At 46.1% G+C, this 17,682-nt stretch overlaps 1 long non-coding RNA gene across 1 annotated transcript in view; it reads left to right on the top strand.

Moving 5' to 3' along the window:
• The window catches only part of LOC130259747 (uncharacterized), a 74,104-nt gene extending 58,848 nt beyond the window's left edge, over positions 1–15,256 (top strand). The window contains exons 6-8 of the long non-coding RNA XR_008841693.1: positions 12,345–12,525; positions 12,608–12,703; positions 14,773–15,256. This is a non-coding gene — a long non-coding RNA (uncharacterized LOC130259747). The remainder of the gene's footprint in view (positions 1–12,344; positions 12,526–12,607; positions 12,704–14,772) is intronic.
• The last annotated feature ends 2,426 nt before the right edge of the window (positions 15,257–17,682 follow it).

The following is a 17,682-nucleotide window of genomic DNA, read 5'->3' as shown; positions in this document are numbered from 1 at the left end:
CAGCAAGTGAGCCTCATCCCAGCCAGACAAAGCAAGGCTGGGACTGCTCACACAGGAGGAGAACTGCTCACACCCCAGTGCCCCCAGTGCCCCCAGTGCCCTGTGCCCAGGTTTACCTGGCAGTGAGCTCCCCCTTGCACTCACAGCAGCTGGGCAGGGCTTTGGGCTGAGCCCCAGGACTGAGGCTCCAGCAGCTTTTGCAGTGAATGATGTAATAACAGCCCAGTTGTGCAAGAAGCAGGAGGCAAGGTCTCCATCATTCTGCTGTGAAACAGGAACAGAGTTGCGTGTTTTCAAAAGCTTTGAAGGTGACTGGACTTGCCAAAGCCCCCAGGTCACACACAAGTCCTGCTGCCAGCCCCAGTGACCCTGGGCAAACTGATCTTGGTGTTTGACATGTCAGGTCTCTGCCCAGCCCTGGTTCTGCACACACACTGCAGAGATTCTATCCTAAATCTTCTCATGTGAATAAACAAGGTTAAAGTGGTTTAACGTGAGAATTTCTCACTTCAACAAATGCATTTCTTTCCCCTGGTCTGAATCATAGAGGAAAAAAAATTGTCAGCATTTCAGCTCCAAAGGATATAAAGCTGGTATTATACCTCGTAAAACAAGTGGTGCAAACCAGAGCCATGTATAACGCTGAGTGGGCAACTCTGCAGCTGAAGTGCAATAGATTATCTCAAGCTCAAGCAGTCAGGACCATCAGTCATGTGGTTTCCAAGAAACTGAAGATTTAGACAGAGAAATGACTTGCAGAGAGAAACTCCGTGACTACGTCAGGAAAAAGAAAAAGACCACATTTAGTCAGATCTGCTAACTAACATGGCCTGGGCACCACACTTCTGAAAGAAAGAGGTTCTTTCCTTATCCTAGGGAACCAGATCTGTGTGGTTTATCTAAATTCCTGTCTTGCCTGCAAAGGCTCTGTGGAGAATAATAAATGAGGAGTGAAGCCCAGGCTGTAAGTGGCTGCCTTACAGCATTCCCAGGGCTCTGGGCCCTGGGCTGGCCACCACCTCTCCTCTCCCCGTGCAGAGGCAGGCTGCTCAGCACAGCAGAGCAGAAGAAAGGCTTTTCCCTAACAATTAATCTGTGTGACAAGATGTGCTGCAAAGAAAACAGCAGCAGAAGAAAGGAGTTTTCCTTTGTTGCTTGTTCATTCTTGAGACACGCTCCGTGCACCTGACACGTTTGCTGGCTTCATTCTGGATCTAATGCAAGAAATTGGCACAGCCTCACTGCTGTGGTTAATTTTAAATGCAACAAGATCACGCCATGGTACTTGACACATCTCTAAGAGCAACATCATGACACTGTTGACACTGAATGTTCGCTAATGGCACCCGCTGCCAAACTCCGGTGTAAAATGAGCGGGATAACAACAGCAGCATTTAAAAAACTTCATTCAAGGGAGCATTTAAAATTTTATCAGGTCTAACTGGCATGGTGGATTTGCAATTGTGGGGAATATCCAGTTTCCTTTGCTTACTCAGAAGCTTCCATGTGCATGCCAAGTACAGCTCCATCCCCCGGGGCAGGGAAATCCAGAGGTGCAGCAGCCATCCAAACATCTGTCCTCACAGCATGTGGTGTCTGGCTGGAGTCATGCAAGGACCAAGCTCCTGGAATTTCCAGCTCTGAGGAAAAGCTTCGTTATTGGGTTATTAATGGCCCTAAAACTGTTGCATGGATAAGTCAGAATGTAACCATTCCAGCTCTTCAGTCAATAAAATATAATATAATAAGATAAGATGAAAATCAAAGTTCTATAAATAAATGTGGCTGGGAGTTAATCATTAGCTAATGATCTGTTGGTGAGGATGTAAGCAGAAAAGAATTACTGGTTTTCTGTGTGGTTGCTGTGAACATTTCTGTGTGTGGATGCAGTTATATTGGCTTAAATTTTATGCAAATACAACTTCATTCACACTTTTGCTAACACAAGCTACTTTCCTAAAAAGTACTCTTATTTAAATATTTACACAAAAAAATCAGTGGGTTTTAAAACACATCCTTAGTTTGGACACTCTAAGGCACTCATTTAGATTGTCAGGACTGGGTATAAACAGGGCTCCTATTTTTGAAGATGGTGAGAAAAGAATTGTAGGGAAAATACTTTTTTTTATACTGATGTTTCAAATTCTGCTCTCTCCCAGCAGGGAGCTGTGGTAGAACTAATCAAAATCTTTGAGTCCCAATGGGTTTCCAGTATCTGTATGTCAATGGCATTTGAAATTTAAACATTGTGACTGTTGAAATTTTTATTTGGGGGAAGGTTATGGGTTTTAATCTTTTTAAAGTGTTTCTGCTCACAGAAATAGGGTTTGCAGGTCCTTCAGTAGTCTGGGGCCAAAGCAGAAAGGGAATCTATTATTCCCTCTGTACAGCCTGCAGTGGAGATCCTGAGTGGGGCTTTGCTGCACAACCTCAATTCAGTGATGATGATAATAAGTTCCTCCAGTTGTTAAGTACGGCTAATAAAGTTGAAAAACACCTTTTGAAAAATGATTAGGTAGATAATAAAGTATGTCAACTTGAAAATATGCATTCTTCATGTGATGACTGGAGATAGTTTATCACTTTATGAGTGACACATCCATTTATAAATATTTATTCTCTCCGGTGGTACTGATAAATCTTTTGAGCCTATAAGCCCATTGATACATACACAGTAATATCATTTGTCTTTCCAATGCATTTTATTTATTATTGACTAATTGCCTGCCAGATTGTAAATATGATAGGGGTGGCATTGTGCTTTGATTAACTGTATGTTAAAGTACCCAGAGGAATTTAGTTCTAGCTCTGAGCAAAGACATCCAAGGCAATAAATTGTATATTTTGAAATCAGCTATGCAGTATGGAGCTGCAGCACTAGTTAAACAAGCTGAGCAGAGGCATTTTCCAGAGCAGTTTATTTTGATTAATGGGTTCCCAAAAGCCTCTTGCTGCTGTTTACAATGGATTTGCTGTAATATTTACAATAAACTGGGGTAAGTCAAGAGAGTTTTAATGTACTTCGACAGGTTACTTGCACTTCACAAACACAGGGCCAGGAGCATGGTACAAAGTCAAACAGGTAAATGCTTTGTCCTCTTTTAGGCACATGAGGGGATTTTTTCTTGTTCCTCCTCCTTCAACTCCACACTCAGACATTTTCTGAGCCAAATGTTTAAAACCAGCTTAACACATCTTGAACCATCTCTGCGATGACTGGAGACAATTTATCACATTAGACCTGACACAGCATTTATAAATATTTATTCTCTGTGCTGGCACTGACGGATGGGCTGAGCGGTGCCGCTGGTGGAGCCGCTTCCCTCTGCTGTTCTCCTGGAGCAAAGGCTCTGGCACCAGCACCTTCCTGGGCTGGCAGGGAGCACAGTGCTGCCTCTTGAGCAGCTCCATCACAACACTTGGAACTAGGGCACTCAGGACCTTGTTAACCAGCACAAACACCCTGCAATGAAATTCAAGGTTTTCACGCTGTCACAGCAGTTCTGTGCTCTGGGAGGCTCTTGATGCCCACCACAAACACACATGCTTGCTCACCTCTTGATTTTCATCTCTTGAAGCCAAAAGGGACAAATGTCATTGTCCTGCCCAAATAAAAGTCCCTCAGTGGCAGCTGGCTGCCTGAAACACGGTTTGAGATGGGGGTGTGTTAATGTTGGAGACTGCCAGCCCCTCCACTCACCCCCTCTTCCCTAAAAACTGAGCTAGTTTGTCAGGCTGTACTTATGCACCGTGTAATTTGACAGGAATTCTATTGTAATTAGCACCCGCTAATCACTGCCAGCCACGTTAGCTAATTGTACCTTGGGCATTCAAAACCCAAGCAAACCAAACCTCGCACATAATTTAGCTGAAATAGATGAAACAGCCACGTGTGTGTGGGGGAGATGGTGACGTGCTGGGACTCCTGCAGAATCATCTGCCCTGGGCACCTTCTGCACCTCCTGCACAGTGCCATAACCTGGAGCTGTGGCAGGGGGTGGATGCTGCTCTGTAAGGCAGAACTTTGCAGGACTGGTGCAAGAAATCCCCAGGGTTAGAGAGCTCCAGAGGCAAAATTGAAAGCAGGAGTCCTTGACAGATAGGCCAAGTCAAGGAGGTATTTGGTGTTTCCAGCTAGGGGAAATTATCTTCCTCAGATTTTTTTTTTAATTTTTAAATTTTAAATTTTTAACACTTGTTTCTTTTCAATTAAAGAAACAGGGAGTGCCATCACCCAGGGCTGTGCAGCAGCCTTTCCTCCATGGAGGCAGAATAATCTAACTCTCTTTGATTTCCATTATGCTTTCCAGTGGATCTGAGATGTAATTAATTAATTGATTTTTGCTGCCAGTCCCCTAATTAACACTAAATAAAAATTCATGCCAGGGTTAATAGCTTTGAAGGTTGGATGCAGGAGCTTCTGGTGCTCAGGTCTGTTGCCTTTTGAGCAGTGCATTTGGGTTATATTCCCTGCCATGCTTTTAATTCCTAATCAATTGAAAGTTAATTTTGTTCTTAACTGAAAGGGAGCCAGAAATGGGTTACTGTTACACAACTGGTTTTGTTTTATGGCCTTCCAGGGCAATGTTCATAACAGTTATAGCACCATTGGGCCAAATGGGATAGCATGGCATGGACACAATCCTGGTGTAATATGGTCCCCAAACCAGTGGGATTTATACCTTGTGCTCCCACTAAATGCTGCACTCTTTGCTCTCTAGTGTACTGGAAAATTACCTACACTTATTATTTGTATGATGCTTCAAGGCTTTGAAGTGCTGGGTATGGCCAGTGGAATTTTACAAAAAAGTCAGGTTGTTTTTATCCAGTATTTCTTACTAGTCAATAAAATGGAAAACTAGACAGAATTATTGAAAATATTGCTTTATGTGTTCATAAAATGAATTATCTGAACCATCTCATCTCTTCTCTAGAGCAGGAATGTTACACTGCCTCAAAGACCTCCACTGAACCTGGCAAATGTGGGCTCCTGGATTTTGGTGCTCCATTAAACCCTTGAAAACATCTCCATCTAAATTATGAGAAAAATTGTAAACATTTTCTAGTTGTCTTTAAAAATGGAAGAGAAATAACAATGAGATTTTCTATCTGACTGCTGCTTTCACTTTTATGCTCCTGTGTCTCTTTGGCTCAACATCTTCCCTTCCCTGCACACACATGTGCAATTCTAAAGTGTACCAGGGAAATATTCAGGGAAATATTTATAAAGTGGGTTTGAAGCAGTTCAGGTAGCAATGTGTACATCCAAGGCAAGCATCCTGTGATTCCAATTATTCATTGTGTTTGGGCAACCCCCATTGAACATCCATCTTCAATGGGGCTTTTCCTTCTCCCAGTCTTTGTTAGCAGTACTGTCCTCCTGAAATATGGCAGCATTCATCTTCATAATTTCATTTCTCCACTGCCTTCTGTTCTCACTTGCCCTCATGCAGCCACAGTGTGAGCAGCTGTGCAGCTGCACCTCAGTGCCCTCAAGGTGCCAGGGCTCAAATTGGTAACTGGTGCAAGCAAGAGGAAAATTGAGCTAAAATCCCTTATCCTGTCTCTTATTTTTGTCTGTGTTTGGGCATTTGCAGCATGGAGCAGCCTGGAGAGAGAAAGGAGCAAAAAAAGGCAATTTCAAATAAGTGCATAAAATACATTTTTTTCCCAGTCCATCCCTCCTAGGCTTTAAGATGTTATAGGCATTTTTTAAGCTACAAGGTGGTGCAACTTGCAAGATGCTTGCCAGAGCATAGCATGCTCTGAGTTGGAATCACTGTAGCTAATCCCTGATCATTCAACTCTGATTTTATCTTTTTGTTATCAACTTTGTTCTTTGATCCAAGTGGAGTATCAGTTCCATTCTCTTCCTTTAACGATCTGCTGCTCATTTGCTTCTCTGCTCAAATCCCATGCTCTGGATACAGCCAGCCTTTAGCCCTGGCCACACTAATACATAATGCAGATGATAAAAGCCAGTGTAACAGAAAAGAGGTCCCAGGGAGAATACAAACCATGACAAAATAAGAAGGAAGCAGATGGTTAGGTATTAAACTGCAGTAATAAAATAACATCTGGCAGAATATCACACACACACACTGATGCCCATCTGAGGAGTGCACTGATTTAAGTAATATGTTTCTCATTTTGGTGCAATTAACACCAAAATTTGCATAGCAAACAGTGGCAGAGCACACAGAAACTTCTTTTGAAAAATGAATACAAGGAGATTGGGCAGAGCAGATGCTGATGGACTTCTGCAGTGTGGTGTAAAGCAATTAATGAGTCATACCTTCCTGCTGGCCAGAGAACCCATTACTCTGTTTACATGCAGCCTGGCAGATGTACTTGTTTGCAGGGCTGGAAATTAAAAGATAAAGGGGGAATAGGACTTGACCACGTGGGACATCACTCCCTGTGCTGGAGACAGGAGGCTGTAGGGACCAGGTAGATCCCTAAAACCCTGTGGAGGTAAATCTACCTGCCTCACTTCCTCTCACAAATTTCCCTCTATGTGAGCTAGGGAAAGAGAAACCTTGGGGCTGCTTTTTTCAAAGGAAGTTGGAGGGAAGCTGAAGCCCCAGCGTGGTTTGACAAGCCACAGGCAGCCCAGCTTCCCTGCAGGCAGGGAGGTGCTGCCTCACAAGCCCTGGCCTGCTCACAAACAGAGCCCAGGGCCAGCCCAGCCTGGTGGGAATCGTTTAATTTGTGTTGCTGAGCACACTGGGATGCTGAGGAAGGGGTGTGCAGGGAAAGCTGCTGGGGAGGTGCAGGGGTTGGGATGGGGCTGGCATCAGTGCAGGGCTGGGAGAGCTGTGCTCTCCTTGGCCATCAGCCAGGATGGGGCTGTTCCATGGAGAAACCCTCCACCAGCAGCACTGATGGCACCTCAGGGACTGAATGTGCATGAATATTGTCCTGGGGGTGGAGGGGGCTGTGTCAGGGCTCCAGCAGGACCCTCTGGCTGTAGACACCTCCCAGCCTGGGGGACATCTCACCCCCTGCTCACCCCACGCTCCACAGGACAGGAATATTTGCAGAGAATGTCGCAGTGAATAACACAGCAACAAAACTCCTTCCAGGTAGCAAGAAAGAGTGATTTATTGAAAAGTCATGGCATATATATAGGATAGATCAGGAAAAACAAAGTAGAAAAGACTCATTGGTCAAAGAAGGCAACACCTCTTTGAAAACATGCTTTCTGCAAAACATCACCAGACACTCACACAGCTCAGTGGTCAACACCAGGTGTCTATCTGTGTTTTCTTTCTACCTTCCCTTGTCTCTGAGGAAGATCCCCAGGCTGGGAAAGATCCAAGCTGGAGCTGAGAAAAGTCAACATCTTGGGAAAAAAAACAGATTAAGTTTCTTCACAAGCATCCAGCAGTGTCCACAGGAGAGCACCTCCATCTCCTGCGTGCTGGGAGCTGTGCCTGAGCTCTGGGGGATTCTGCCTTGCTCCCCAGCAGCACACAGAGCTGTGTGCCCCATGGAAGCACGTGGTAAAGCCAATGGCTCATCCATCAAAAGCCCATGCCATTGACAGCAGGTTGCAGATGGCAGATCCCAGTGTGTGCCCTGTGCTCTCCAGCCAAGGATGCACTGGATTTCTACTGCTGAGGGCTGGGCCACACTGCAGCCTGGCATGCACTCCAGCATAAATGACATTTCCTCTGGGAATCTTCCAGTCTAGCTTGGGATAGAAGCAGCTTTGTTTCAGAATTGCCTAGGATATAGAGTTGTGAGAGAGAAAAGCATGGGAAGAGCTTAGCCTCCATCTACCTGCTTGTCCCTGCAGGAGGGAGGTGGGTGGCAAACATTTATCCTCATTGCCATCCAGACAGATTTGACCATCTGAGCTGGGCCTGGCTGCTGGAAAATCCCATGCATGGAATTTTCTCAGTGTAATTGGCTTTGTGATGTCCTGTGTGCTGCAGCTGGCACAGCATCACCTGTCCAAACAGCAGCACTGTTCAGGGAAGGGAAAGTGTATTCCTTTCTGTTTTGGTGTGTTCAGTGAAAGGCCTGATCTTGCTGCTTTTGAAAACTGTGACAATAGTCCCATTGATTTCCTTAGGAGAAAGGAGTGGGAACATGTCTAAAGTTCTTCTTCTTTCAACAAAGTGGAATAAAAGGGGTTCTTTCAACACACCTTTATTCCAATTCCTTCTGCCTTTTGTGTAGGGGTTATCTGCTGGAAGTCTGCATCCCATGCACAGAGAGATCCAGATTTTGACAGGAGCCCTGAATGCCATCACTTTTTAAGTGAGAATGCAGTGGTTTACTTCCCATCAGTGCAGCATTTAGATCATGTGGTATCTACTTTCCTATGACAATCTTTACAGGGAATTATAAGGATGCTTTGCTGGTAACAGATCTAGGACACTAACAGAGAAAGCTGAGGGGTGAAAGCTAGAGGGGTATTTAAGAGTGGAAAGAGTTATTTGTATTAACAGGAATATGAGCTACTGCAGCACCTCTGAGGAATAAAAGGCAGAATTTTGCAGTTTTAAGGACTGTGATGTGAACAGCAAGTTTTTTTGCAGCAGTTAATTGTCTTGAAATCTGATTTCCAAAGGCAGCAGCCTTAATTTCATTTGTTCTTTGCTGGAGATCCCATGGGAGTGTGAGCTTCAGTCTCCAATAAATCAGGAGAGCAACGTACACTGTGGGCTGACTCTCAGGCTCACTGGGAATCTCTCTTTTCTCCTCGCTAGGTTTTGGGTGGAGTCTTTAATTCTAGAATGGTTAGAATGGCCTTAATTCTTTTTCTAAGGAAGTAATGCTGCCAAAAGCAGGAAATGAATGGGAGCCCTGCACTCTGCCTGCTCCTGCCCCCAGACCTCCTCCTCCAAACTGCAGAGTCCTTGGGGACATGGCAATTTGACCTCTGAGAACCAGTGCTCACAGGGTGTGGTGGTGCCAGATATTCCCAGAACACCTGGCTGCACAAGCAGAGCAGGAGAACAAGCCAACATCCTTCCCAGAACAGCTCCAGCCAAATCTGTACAAGCAAATCCCTGACCCAGGGACCCCTGGAGTCAATGAGCTCCTTTGGCAGCAGAATCTCACACTGAGCACATAACCTTTGCTTTGCTGTGCTCCTGCTGGGTTTAACCATCACTGCAGTGCAAAGTGGGGCTCTGATGGTGCCTGAGGAGCAGGTGGAGGGGTCAGTGTGGAAACATTTGCAGAAAAACTGCCTGTTCCAGCTCGTTTTACCACACTTTGAGTTTCCCTGAGTTACTTTCTGGAGATGGTTTAATTTCCTATGTGATACCTGTATTTTGCTTGCATTTCTCCTCTTCAGCCCCCCTCAATGATATTCTGGTACCTGCCTTCTCAACAGTAGTAATGGCAGCAATATATTTAATAGCTACTCACTGCCAGCCTCTCTCAGCCTTCTCCATGGATTCCCCAAGGTCCAAGATGCATAATGCATTTCCCAGCTAAAATCAGACCTCACCAGCATCTGCCCTCTCAAAAAAAAACTCCTTCCTGTCAGGTTCCCCAGCTCTGTGGGAATTAGCAGTGTGTGCAGGGCCACACAGAGGTGCTTCCCTTTCTCTGTTTGGGTGTGAAGTGCAAGGCTTGGAGCTACATCAGCTGCTGCAGACAAACAGCAGTGCCAACACTGCATGTCCTCCTGCTGGGACACAGCATCCTGTCCCCAGCCATCCAACACTGAGGAGCAGAGCTGCAGGGATGGGGCTGGGTGATGGGAGGGAGATTTTGGTGTAAGAAACAGCAAAATGCAGAAAACACTGCAGCAAGAGCATAATTGCAGAAAATCTGTGCAATATTCCCAGAAATAACCCAGGCTGGCCTGTCAAAGGCCCTGATCTGACCAGCTTTGCACTCTATCCTAAAAAAATTGCTGGATGTGACAGCCATGGTGGGGTTACATTCTCCTTAAATTTTAATTTCTTCAGGAAGAAGCAACTGATTTCATTATTTATTTGACTTTCTATAGAAGCAAAGAATGATTTAAAGCAATTTGCTTGTATGAATTCCTGCACCTCCTGGTGTCCTTCAGGACAGGCTTGTTTTCAAAGGAGAAATTCATCAAATGGCTCAGTGAAGGTTTAATATAAAAAAAAAGGAAAAGGCCATGGCAGAGCTGGGAAATGAACCCAGGAATGTTGACTTTGAACTACATGAAACCAGTTGCACTACAGTAGCATACTTGGTAGTTTTGCTTGGTTTTCAGCCACAGCTTTAAAGTTTGGCCAACAAAGTTAAGAAGTCAGGAAGGGGGTAATTTTTATTCCTCAGATGAGAAGACTGAGAAATCTAAAAGCCTGGTGCTCACAATAACTTATTATTGCTCTTTATTTGATGGAGTGACTCATATAGCACATAGCTTCAGGAGCAGGTTTGGGGAAAGCTACAGCTGAAAACACAGCCAGCTGTAAAAAGCTAGCCATTTCCTACACAGCATCTACTTCAAAAGAATAAAATAGATGTCTTCTCTTTTCTGTCCAAAAAGTCACTGCAGAAGCAGCTTTCTTTTGTTATCTCCCAATAAATGTGTCTCTGTAATAGTGGAATTTACTGCTGGGGGTGTGTGTTTCTCACCGCTGCTTCCCCTTACAAAGGAGCTAATCTATCTTGTGCTGGGAGAAGGCAAATGATGTCATGTTTCCTGTATTTCAGCCTACTTTCCAGCTGCTGCAGGAGGCAGGGCTCGAGGTAAACACTTCACTCTGCAAGGGCAGAGCAGGAGCTGCTGCCTCTGGCTGGGCTGGTGGGTGCTGCAGGAGCAGAATGATGGTCATGGCATTTCTGGCACCTCCACACCAGCCTGGCTGGGCTCTCCCACTGCTTCCCCCTCGATGGGCAGCCCAAGCACACGGGATCCCATCCCCATGCCCTGCTCTGGAGTGCTGGAGCTCCCATATCAGGGCACTCTGCCCTGGCACAGCCCAAGGTTTGCAGAGCACCGCCTGAACTAGTTCTGCTTCCAGCAAGAGAGCCCTTGACATTCATTAAGGCTAAATTCACTCTCACATTTTAATCAATGAGATGGAAAAACAACAAAACAGGAATGCATAAGCAAGCCTGACTTCTTTTTCTTTTTTTTCCCCCTTTCTATCAGCAGTCTAACAAGCCCAGGATAACACCCACCTGGTGCTGGGTTCGCCCAGGCAATTACCACCAATGCAGATGGAATGATTTGCATGCAAAGGCCTGTCTGGTACCTGCCACATGCCATGACTCAGTCCTGTGCAGGTGCATGTGCTGCCTCTGCCTCTGCCCCTGCTCCTCCCTCCTGCACAGCAGGGCCAGGGCTGCTGGGACCAGCTCTGCCCATCACATCCCTGCCCTGCATCTCTGAGGATTCCCCATGGCCACACACCCTGCCCATCACATCCCTGCATCCCTGAGGATTCCCCATGGCCACACACCCTGCCCATCACATCCCTGCCCTGCATCCCTGAGGAGTCCCCATGGCCACACACCCTGCCCATCACATCCCTGCACACCCAGCAGTGCCCATGGCCACACACCCTGCCCATCACATCCCTGCATCCCAGGAGTCCCCATGGCCACACACCCTGCCCATCACATCCCTGCCCTGCACCCCTGAGGAGTCCCCATGGCCACACACTGTGCCCTCAGCCCTCCAGCAGGACAAGGAGGCTCCTTGGTGTTCTGAGACCCTCTGTGTTGGGTGCTGGCAGATTCTGCAGGTTTTCCACTGATCCCCACTGCTGGAGGAGGGTGAATCCAAAGCCTGGCTTTCCCCCACTGACAGCAGACCTTCCTGTGTGGATTTACCCCAACAGTGCTGTCCCTTCCCCAGGATTGCTGCCTGCAGCCCCACAGCTCTGCTGCCTGCAGTTTGCCACTCTGTAATTCTGTCCTTTGCCTGTGCACCAGCAGAATATTACTTTATTCATATATTATACCTTGAGTGCAATACAAGAAAATAAAAATGAGTAACAGCTTGTTTCCCAGCCCTGGATGGAGCAAAAATTTTGATGAATGGGCAGACTACTTGCATGAAAAAGAGCATGAATAATTTGTAATGAATAATATTCAAGTGTTACCTTTTTTTTCCACTCATAAATTGCTTGCAAATTTTTCCCCCCGAGCTGTTAGTCACCAGAGCAAATACAGAGCAGCTTGTTGGAAGCATTTGTTTTCTGCTGCTCTGAGCTGTGGTTAGACATGCTGGTCACTCTGATGGATGGGGAAACTCATCCTGGCATGTTTCTTCAGGTGACATTTGGTGATTTCCAGAGCTTTGCATATATTTTTTATCACCAGCAATGGCAGATGCTGAAAAAGCTGCTTGTTTGCTACTGTTGGTAATTTATAAATTATTGCCTCCACAGGTCTTAACCAATATTGGAGCTTGACAGACTCGGGTTGAGAATCAATTCTGTTCTGAAAAATATATGTAGATATTTATGCTGCTGGAGAGGCACAGTTCAACATTTCCCCCCATTTTTCTGGAGTTTTGCTGTTAAAAAATAACAGCCCTCTATTTGTGGAGAAGTTTTGTGGAAGTGGAAGGTGAGGAAGGGAGCAATGGGGTGGGGTGGAGGTGGGGTGTTCCTCACCTCTGGCACTATTTGTCCTGGTTTCATTAATACAGCAGGCTGCCTCTCCTGACCTGCTCCCTTGTGGAACATCTGGGAGCTCAATTTCCTCCTTCAAGCCTGTCCTCAGGTTTGGGGAGGGACACATGATGGTAAGCTCTGTCTTTTCTGTATTTTCACCTGTGGGGAGGTGGGAGAGCTGTCCCCACTCTGTCCCCCTGTCCCTGTGCATCCCTGCCCTGTGCTGGCAGCTCCACCCAGGGGAAGGACAGAGGTCAGCCCTGACCAGTGAGTGATTATTTCCATATGAGCTGTATCATCTCACCTGGCATTTTTCACTTAGAAATCTGAATGGCTGTGAAGAAATCCTGTGCACACTTGTGTAACCTGCCCTGCCCTGCCCTGGCTTCTCTGGGTGAGCTGAGGCCAGCAGAGGGTGAAGAAAGTGCCAGGGCTGGCAGTGACCTGACCAAGCTGCCCTGCTCCTTGTTCTGGGCATCATGTGGACACTGCAGTCTCAGCTATTTTGGGATCTCTCCCCCACCTCTCCCATTTTCTAGTCCTTTTCCACTGGCCTCTTCTAATCAGCTGAGATACTTTCCTGTTTTCTTTTTTCCTTGAACTCAAAGCAGTATGAAGGAATGACCTCTCTTCCATGCACATGATTGCATTTTAAACTTTAATAGCTTCCATACCCTTTTCTAGGACGTGCTCTGCTCAGCTCAGCTTTGTACATTGCACTCACACTCAGGCAGCAGCCAGAAGATGATGGCAAAGTAGAATTTCTGTATCAGGTCTCCATCTGCATGATGGACGCTCCAAATTTAAGCTACACTTCCTTCTAAGGAAGGAACATATGTGAGGTTGAGGTTCATCTGATATTTATTGACATTATGCAGCTGTAAAGAGATCTGGTTTGCCTATGAAAAAATCGGACTGTAATGTAGTTAATGCTAATTAAGAGATACCTTAATAATGCACAGTGATTTCTTAATAGGTGCCAAGAGAAAAGGCTAAAGGGGAGATAGGGAAACACACCCACAGAGCTGCTTTTGCTCTGTCACAATCCCTCCTGTGAAGTGCAGAGGAATGTTTGATTTCTGGGTGTGTGTGTCTGGCAATGGAAACCCAGGCAGCCAAGATTACAAAAGTTCTGCTCACCCTAAACTGGATATGGGGTTTTTTGGATATTCCCAGTTTAATGACTGATTTCCTCTTAGCAGCTCGTTACTGATCATGGCCTCTCTCAAAGTGCAGGGAGAGGGTTTGGATACATGAGGAATGACCTGGGAAGAGAGGTTTGCTGACATGGATCCCAGAACAGAGAAGTCAGAGCCCAAATTGCTTCCTGGTTATGAGAAACGTGATGAGCTCCTGGGTGGATAGCTGTGTTATGAACTTTGATGTTCTGAACTTTGATGTGACAGTAGCTGTTCAAAGTGGGGGAAAAGGATGTGTGAGGAGTCTGGAAAATCAGAATAAGGGCTTTTAGCTTATAGATGTTGTCTTTTTCTCTCTTGGTGGAGTTGTTTCTACTCAGAGGTAATTAACTACATCTAGGACAGGGATGAGCTGGAGTGCACCTTGCAGTGGATTAAACACTGGAGAGGTGAGCTGGTCCCCACAAACCCCTCCAGACACCTCTAAGGAGCAGCAGGCTTTGCTTCCAGCCCAGCTGAGCTCAGCAGCATCCCAGCCTTCACCAGCAGCCCAGTGCTGCTTCTCCTTCTACAGCTGGTCCCTGATGACATCCAGCAGTCACTCCAGCCCTGGGGATTGCTTTGGGTGGAAATCCAGCAGGGAGGGCGTGCTGGGCTGGGAAGTGAGGACACGAGCTGGGACCCCACCTTGCAGTGTGAAAGCCTAGGCAGGGCTAGCAGCAGGAATGCTGTGTGACCTCTGCTTCCCGTGCCACGAGAGTTTGCATTGTGCAGCCCTGAATGCAGAATTGATTGCCTCCCCGGGAAATGCCCCGCTGGCAGGCACGGGCATCCTCAGCCCGCCCCGCAGGAACAAAGGAGGTGCTGACACGGGCTGAAAGGCACACAGCCCCGCAGGAGGGATGTGAGACACGGAATCTGAGTGGGAATGGAGCAACATGCCTGTTTGGTTGGATTCTTTCCAACATTTTTTTTTTCTTTTAATGCGAGCATTCAACACTACTGATGGTCTTCTGTAATCTCAAAACACCTTAACTTCTTTTTTCCCCTCTGTAAACCAGAAAGCAGAAGAGCTGAGTCACCCCTGGAGAAGACATTTCCCACCACAGATGTTCTGCCGTGTTATCCTGGTGTCTCTTGTTGCTGGAGGAGCTCCTGTGTCTCTCCCATTCCTCCTCCCGTGGCATTGCTACAGCAAAGGCACACTCCCTGCTCAGCGTTTGCTGCAGAACAAGTAAATCCTCTCTTTGGAAGCATCCCTGCACTGAGACCTTGCCTTTGAAAGGTGATAATGTGAAAAACATCCTGCCACGTTTTGCAATGAAGATCTATTTGCATTTGTTATCTGGGAGCTGTCCATCATTTCTAACACGGTGACTCCTGGGTGACTCTTCTGTGCTTCTCCCTGGCACCGTGTGCCAGCTTTGTGCCAATAATCCTGGATGACAGTTATGGAGGTCTAAATTCATCCCTCATTTCTGTTATATATTGCCTGTGATTTAAAGCCACTTAAATATATATTGCCTGTGATATAAAGTCACTTAATTGCCTTGTTCCTGATCTGTAACATAATAGTGCATTTTTGCTCCCTTTATCTGCCTGCTCTCTGTGCTTTAGTTGGTGGTCTAGGCAGGGCTCTCGTGGGTCAGGTGTCTCAGCAGACTCTTTGGAACAAATAAAGTACTTTAGGTGATTAACTTCTGGATTTGGAACTAAAGATATTTCAGTTTCCCCCAGTTCACTGCTACCCAGACTGAGATCTTAATGAGATTTTTCTGCAATATTTAAATCCCAACTTCTTTACTTCACTGATTTTGTGAGAATCTTGGCTCCTGTGTTCTCTGGATTTTTTTTTTTTTTTTGGTCTTGTCTTTTAAAAGAACATCACTAGCAGCAGTGCAAAAAAAAAAGAACCTGACAGAGATGTCCCCAGATAGCTAGAATCTGCTATTTATTCAAGTACAAAGAAATTTGGGCTGGTATTGTGACTTTCCCCAGGCTCAGCTCATCAGTGTTGTGCATGGGGATGGACTTGTGCAGAACCAGCACTGGAGCCAGGAGTGAAGCTGCTTTTTCTGTTCTACCTTGGAGCAGACACTCCACACACAAACTGAGTCTCAGCAGTTTCCTCTGGACAGCCTGCTGCTGTAGAGTTTATCTTAATAAATATTCCTCTGTTGTTACCTGCTGCTACAATGCATATATTGGGTATAAAGAAATTCCATCTGGGAAAAGTGATATATACATATTTAATGGAAGTATTTTAGAGCCCAGAAAAGTCAAACCTCTCTGTTCAGACATCCCTCTGTGTGCTCCAAAACTGCCACAAGAGTTAAAGCAAGTTATGCATGCATGATCTCCTGTATTAAAGGAGCTACATTCATATCTTCAATTCTCAGCCTCCACCTCCTCCCATTCAATTTACAGTCTAGACTCTTTAAAAATGCCTTGTTATTGGTTGGCTTTTTATTTTTTTTTTCTCCTGTGGGGAATGGGCACTTGTGAGACAATGCTCTCAACTGGAGATTACACAGAGCTGTTGCATGTTGGTGCATGATAACAGGAGAGGTTCCAGCAAGCCCCAATAGGTAATAAACTGCAAAGGCATAAATTGCATGTGATTAAACCTTTGATGGTGGGCTGTGAGGAATTCCCAGTGCAGTGTGCCATGCTGCCTTTTACATCAGCCCTTACAAGAGCACTGCCAGACTCGGTGGCTCCAAGGGGTTAATTACACATTATGGATTAAAACAATGAAGGATGCTTGTTAATACTCAAATCCTTGCCTGGCAACCCTGGGTGACTCCCTCACTGCCAATTTGCAACACTCACCTGGGGCAAGACAGGAAAAGCTTGTCATTTCTCACCCCTTCCCCTCTCCTTCCCTTCTCCTTGCTGCTTTTCTTCCCCATCTGCAACATCAATTTGCTTGTCAAGGTAGGTGACAGGTGAAAAGCCTACCTGATTATTGAAATTGTAAGGTCAAAAGCAATTGGATCCATCTGCCATGGATGGCAATTTACAGCCAATGCTGGCCCAGGCATGCACAGATGAGGGCAGGTGAGGCAGGCAGGGGAGTCCTGATGGGAGTGATGAAGCAGGGCTGATAAAGAGGGTCAGGGAGGGGCCCTGGGCTCCTTTTCTGGGGGTGAGGTGCCTCATCCCTTGGATTTCAGTCAAAGTAGTGGCTCTGGATACCATCCATATCCTAAGAGGCACCAAGGAGCTGCTGATTGTTGTTCCCTCCATTTTTTCTTCTGGCTTCAGAAGTCTGAGTGCCTTTTATCTGCCAGAAACTAGCACTGTCATCAGAGGGGTGAGATAATGTGTCTGTCTAAATGTTAGATACTAAGTGGAGATGTTATGCTGTGAGGAACACTTCTAGAACTTCTGAGTTCTCTCTTGTTGCAGAAGACTTTAACAAGCTAATTTAGCATCCATAAACCTAGGATGAAGTTAATTCTTTCAGCAGTTGCAGGTTTTATATTTTTGTTCTTCTGAATAATACCTGGAATAAAATGGAACTCTCTAGAAACTCTACTCTCAGCTTCCCCTCCTGCTCTGGGTAAAACCCACCCCACTGTATGATCTGAGCTGGTGCTCTCTGTTTGCCCTGATAAGCTTTCCTACCTCCCAGCTGCTCTGAGTTAGTGAGGCTCTCTGAACACTCCAGCAGGTCTGGGATGCTCCACGTGAAGCTGGAGTTGAGCAGCTGAGTGATGTAGAAAACCAATGCTGTGTTCAAAGCTTTTCCCTTTCTACCTTAGGATGGTGTGAGGTCTGACAATCTCCTGCCCTGGTCCTGGGGAGCCCCTGTGCTCTGGGGGTGTGGGAGGCTGCTGCTGGCTCTGAACAGGATTTTCCCTGTGCAGCTCACAGAGTGGCTCTGTGTGGCTCCAGTGACAGTGAATCGAGTGTGAGGATCCCAGGGAAGAGCTGGGGAGCAGGAATTAATCTTCTGCAAGTCAAGC

This window comes from Oenanthe melanoleuca, chromosome 15 (assembly GCF_029582105.1).
Source record: "Oenanthe melanoleuca isolate GR-GAL-2019-014 chromosome 15, OMel1.0, whole genome shotgun sequence".
NCBI lineage: Eukaryota > Metazoa > Chordata > Aves > Passeriformes > Muscicapidae > Oenanthe > Oenanthe melanoleuca.
The sequence above is the reverse complement of the archived record's forward strand: the minus strand, read 5'-3'. Positions and strand labels throughout refer to the sequence as shown.